Source organism: Theropithecus gelada, chromosome 2 (assembly GCF_003255815.1).
Source record: "Theropithecus gelada isolate Dixy chromosome 2, Tgel_1.0, whole genome shotgun sequence".
Lineage (NCBI taxonomy): Eukaryota > Metazoa > Chordata > Mammalia > Primates > Cercopithecidae > Theropithecus > Theropithecus gelada.
In genome coordinates, this window is record NC_037669.1 from 141,992,004 (window position 1) to 141,998,144 (window position 6,141).

Sequence of the window (6,141 nt, forward strand, 5' to 3'; positions counted from 1 at the left end):
ATGTGACCACAGGTTATTAACCTAGGGTCCATGGAGAGAACTCAGGCATTCCAGGACAGGAAAAAAAAAATTACATCTTTTACTGAACTCTCACTGAAATGCGTCATTACCTTCATTATGAAGGTAGGCAAAAAACCACAACAGTATTTGCAGTCCTTGGACTTTGTCACTAATAGAAATAAACAGTTTCACATTATATTAGCTGTTGCAGGCATCTTGACATATCTTTACCTTTTTTATCACTTTGCTATGATGGTAGTTTTTAGATCTGCTGCTAGATTTTGTTAAATAATGTTTAATAAGCACCTATATTACTATACCACAGATTTTCATAAATGTTTTGATAATAATATTTCAATATAATTGGATTTTTTAATAATTCTATGTATGTATTTATTTTAAGCAGTTAAAGGCATTATTCTGAGAAGGGATCTGTAGACTTCACCTGTCAGAGGGATCCTTGGCATGAAAGTTAGGCACTCTGACATGTGAGGGGTCAACGAGTGTCAGGTTGCCAATGGATACCCATGTTACTAGGTCCCCTGTCCCAGCACCAGCATCCTGTGGGCTCAGAATGACAGGGATGCTTGCTTGTCATTCTGGGTTGGAGAGCTGCCAATACCTCTTGCTACAGACTGTGTTTGTAATTCCAGGGTGTGCCAGCCTTTGAAAGCTGACATGATTATATTGCAAAACGTGACAGAAAAGAATCCATTGTTTGGCGTTATTATTAAAATTAAGGCTGATATGGAGTTGGTAATATTTCTATTAAGAGGGCTGCGTTCACATGTCCATGGAAGTTGACTTTTCTGCGGGAACTGGCACTTTAAAGTCTAGTCAAAAGGAAGTCAGTGTTTTCAAAGATGACAAAAACTGATTTGGCCTGGTCAATACATGTTCAGACTACTATTAAGTAAGAAAAATAAACATTTTAAATATTAAGGCACCATTTCCACCTCTCAAATAGGCCAAGAGTTTTAAAGATGGCAATTCTCAGGATCGATAGGGTGTAATAAAATAGATATTTTGCTAAACTACTCACAAGACCAAGGCTTGACATAACTTTTCTAGATGACAGATTGGGCTTTATGTTTTAAGTGAGTGTTTTTCACCCAGTCATTTCACTTCTAGGAACTGATTCTGCAGGCAGAATTACAAAGATATTCTTCAAAATGTTATTCATAACAGTAAAAAAGTTGGAAACAGCATGAATGCCAACAACGAGAGCTTGGTCAAATTATGCTACATCTGTAGGATGAATTATTACGTAGCTATTTTTAAAAATAGCCATTCTGACAATACGTAATGATATGAGGAAATGTATAACAATAATGTAGACTTAAAATGCAACACATAAAACTGCAAGTATAAAATAATTCTGTTTTTTAGTTTTAAAATATTCTTCGTATTTCTTTGCAATCTTACTTATGTACATATACCTATAGAATATGTATGTGTAAAAAACTAGAAGGAAATATATCACAGTGTTAGGGTAGTGGCATTTTAATTATTGGGTAGAGGCATTTTAATTATTTTTATTTACTTCTTTATGTTTTTGGAACTACTGACGTTAGGAAAAGCACTAAGACACTGTTTTTAAGAAGATGAGCTGGTGCCACATGGGCTGATGTGTTTGCTGTGCCTTCTTGTTGCTCCAGACAAAAGTTTGTTTTGCTGGTTGCTACTGAGTGTTATTTTTCTTGTAACCTTTGCTCTCTTTCCCCACCATTGGCTTCCAGATGTCTGATTTCACCAAGTTCAGGGCACTTGACGCATGTGCATTTTCCCCTCTAACTTGAACAGGAAATTCAGAAACTGCCTTAAGCCTGCCAGCCTGATAGAGCCAGCACCATCGTGAATATCAACCCCAAATCTCTTGACCTAATAAAAAATAGCTTGATGGGGGAATCTGAAGCTTTCGTAAAAACTGGTGACGGAGTTTGAGATAGGAAAAGAATTTTAGAAGGCATCCGCCCCTCTTTCCTCTTGGTCAGTGATGGCTTCTGCCTAGTTGTGCTTTCTGCATGTTGTGGGCGAAGAACGGAGCTAAAAAGTAATTATTCTACAGCAACTTAACCTTTTGCTGATATTTGGTAGAAAGTGATAAACTTTCAACTTTCAGTCATTATTTAGCATGTAATGTATAAATTAGCTGGAAAAAAGTCTGTTTGACTAGATGAAGACATATTTTCTACGGATTTTACCTTGAAAGTGAGAAATACAAAGGTAATTTTCTGTTTGGGAATGTTTGTTTTAGGATTCCATTATTTGCAGTGCCATTTAGAATTTTGGAAACATTAGAGTCTATATTCCATTCCTCCTCTCTTTCTTAAACTTGGATCAATTTTCTCCTGGGTGAAGTTTAAAATAATAAAAACTGGGAAACCATTTACTCAATGCCTCCTGTTGCATAGCAATCTAAACAAACAGGCCCCTTTCCTCTGTTAAGAACTTCCAATAAGACAAATCACAAAGCTTGTGTTTAAAAAAATGATTTCCAAGTTCCCCACCCCCAACCCCATTTTAAAGCTCCCTTTAAAAAAAAATAGAGGCAAAAGATTGTAAGCAAGAAACTTAATTGGCTTTTTAGTGAGTCACTTCTCATGTTACTACAGGGATTAGAAAACTCTTTTGTTTGTGGTGAGGCCAGAGGATCTGAGCTGGACACATAAAATACCAACCCAACCAAAGCAGGACAAATAATAAGAAATAATAGTAACCGTCAGGTGATCAGTATCTTCTGTGTAGCAGACACAGTGCCATATAAGTTATCTAATCTTATAACAAACTTCCTGTGTTGGATATCTTACATTTGCACCCCCGGGTCCTCTCTCTACTCTTCTGCATCCTGTTCTCTGCCCAGGGAGGATGACCTATTTAGACAGCAGCAAAGGGCTTGCTTACCCAAGGGTACTGGCAGGAGAGAGGAAGGAGGAGGTAAGATCAGAGTATGTTCCTGGCCCCTTCTCTGCTGGTTCCGGCAGGTTGGCTGTGTCCCTCCACCTAGAGATACAACTCCTGCCAGGCAGCCTTTTCCATTCCACACCCCTCCCTGGCTTCCAAGAATGGCTCCTCAATGCTTCATTCAGGTCTAGTGGTGGGAAGAGCTCCCTGTGGTTGCCAGCTCCATATCAAAGTGAACTCTTAGGCAATGTCTTCTCATGCAATTTATTGGGAAATCAATCAGCGATTGACCTTTGCTAGACAACCTCTAGTGCCTTGTAAACGTTATTTAAATTTTAAATTATTTGTCTTTTCAAAATCATGGGCTTTGGCACTAAGTAGTTTTGGCCTTGACTGTAAGCGTTGTCAACATTGAACACCTGGATAAAGTATTAACCTAGCAGAGACTCAATTTACTAAAAATTAAAGAGTAACAGTAATATCTACTTTACATGGTATCATGAGAATTCAGTGAACATATATAAAATTTTATTACAAGGTACAGCACATAAATATAATTTTATTCCTCTTTTTTCCCTCTTTTTTTCCTCCAACTAGGGGCCAAATTTAGCTAACATTTACTGAGTGATTATTATGTGTCATGTACTAGTTTAAGCATCTTATACATATTAATTTATTTACATCAGTCCTGTATACTATTGTTTTCTCTTTTACAGATGGAGAAATCAAGGCGCAAAGAGGTTACGAAGCTTGCCCCGGGTTTGCCGGGACATAGATGGGAGTACTAATTCACAACTAGATGGTAAACTTTTCAAGGCAAAACCAACTGTGTACTAAATTTCTTTCTTTCTTTCACAGGGCCTAGCATGATGTCATCCATACGTAGGTGTTCAATAAGTGCTGATTTTATTCCAGGAGCAGAGGCAATTAAGCTAGGGTTGCAATAGTTAGGGAGCCAGAAGATCCACATGGTCAAAGTAGCAGCTGCTTTCACGAAGGGCAGTAATGTGTGCCTCTCGAATGTGGATGCAAGGTCCCGGTAACTGAGGAATGGGCTGCTGTCGGAAGATAGAGCAGAGAGCAGCCAGCTATCTTGGGGAGGGGTGAGGAAGGAAAGAGAACTTGAGCTGGGAGGCCAGCAATGGTGGAAAGCTCCCCAAGTGAAGCTTGAGCTCCTCTCTCAGCAGTCCTCCTGACCTTGAGGAGACAGTAAATCTCACTCCATCCTGTGGTTATACCACTGAAGCATCTTTAAAAATACTTAGTCCCAAACGATGGGCCCTTTCCTGCTGCTTTTCTTACCTGAGCCAGCAACCTCAGAGCTTTCTGGGATTTCTGTTAAAAACACCAAGATCCTTCTCTACCAACACAACTGTCGCTCACACCAAGCATGGGACATATGGCCGAGCATCTGGGAGGGAGAAGATGGGCCAGGAGTGCTGGCAAGCGGCACATGCTTTCATTATAATGGATGTGTCACAGTAAATCATTTTGTAAATGTCCCCCTCCCCTCTGTGCTGCATAGCAAAACATAAAGGAAGACGAATTACCCACAGCTCCACAATGCTGGTTGAATATGCCAAAGCTTGTGCCTGAGACACTTACTGACATTTCCTTAAATATCTTTTTAATATCTTGGCCAGGTCGGGCATACCAATGGCATTACAGAGCTTGCAAATCAATACCCCAGCTGTTTTGGTTTTTTAATAAAACTGAATGTGATCTATTTTAAACGATTGCCTTCCGCCCCTCTAATTTTCTACAGGGCTTTCAGAGAGCAAGACTGTGGGCAGCCCTGAAGTCAGGACTTGGCTCTGAAAGGGTAGTTGTTCCTTTTGGGGGTAGGGATAGAAATTAAACATTTGCTGGATTACTGTTGTCATTTTTTCCTAGTCCTCTAGTCTCCCAAATCTAGTGATCTACATGATTTATAGGACCAATTTGTGGTTTGCTGCTGTGTTTAAAAAATGAGTTTACCAAAATGTTGCAGAAGAATCTAAAGGGTTTAGCTTCTACAAATCAAATTGATTTCTCCATTTGGGATCAGTCCAAGTGATTTATTCATAATTTTATTAGAGATCTTTTCCTAAGGAAATTCTTTGTCTCTCATTATCACCATAAAGAAAATGAAAAGAACTTCTACCAAGAATTCAGTCGTATGCATGTGACTTTTGCCCCTTGGAAAACTGGAATATGTAAAACTGTCATCAACAGTAACCATCTTGGTTACTGGACATCCACAGTCCTCAATAACAACAAGAATTCCTCATGCAAATAGGGAGGTGGTCCTGTCACATTTGGGGTCCCAGTAGGCAGAAAAGCCCAATCAAAATACCTATAAATCAGAGTTTTATAAAGATATTAGTTGACTGCTACTTATGTGGGTCATAAATGTGACACCACAATAAACAATCAAGTTTCTTTGAGGATGTATTTGAGGACTCTTTTATTGGCTTTGAGAAATCACAGTACTTCCATCAGGAAAGTCTCATCTGCTTGTGCAGTTTATTGCTTTTATTTTCTGTAGTTTATACCAAGTGTCTAAGCTTTTTTCCTTCCAGTATTTTTCCTGGGCTACATTAGTGCAAGTCCATGTTTTCCCTGGGCCAGCAGGACCACAAACCAGATTAAAACAAAAAGGGAGCTGGAGCCTTGGCTGGGCCCCTGGAGAGGCCTCCTCCCTCTGCCTTCCCCACCCCTGACCTCTCACAAACCAGCTTCGAAGCAACTGAAATTTCTCTCTTTCTTTCTTTTTTTTTTCCTGACCACAGGCAAAATCCTGTCTCCCTGGTTCTCTGAAAGTTATCCATTCCTGAATTTTACCCTTAACCACAGCGGAGGAAAGGGAATAGCTGAGGTCAGAAAATATGGAAAGAATGTTAACAATTTACCACTAAAATATACATTAAGATTATTTTCAGCAAGTGTAATCCCCACGTTGAACTTCTAAATCTAGAATTCTCCTGTCATGTGACTATATTCACATTTATGTGTGCCCCTTTCAGCCTCAATTCATCCCTTCCTGAATGAGCTCTCTGTGAAAGGTAGGACTGAGTGAAAATAGCCAAGTGAAATCTCCAAGTTTCCCTCCCTAGTCAACACTGATTACAAATGTTGAAGTGGTTAGATGAAAGCAGTTGTCTTTTACGTGAGCTAGCGCACAAATATCATCAGAGATTTTAAGAGGCATAAAAATAGAAGTAAAAATAGACACACAGGTCATACTTTCAATCAGAC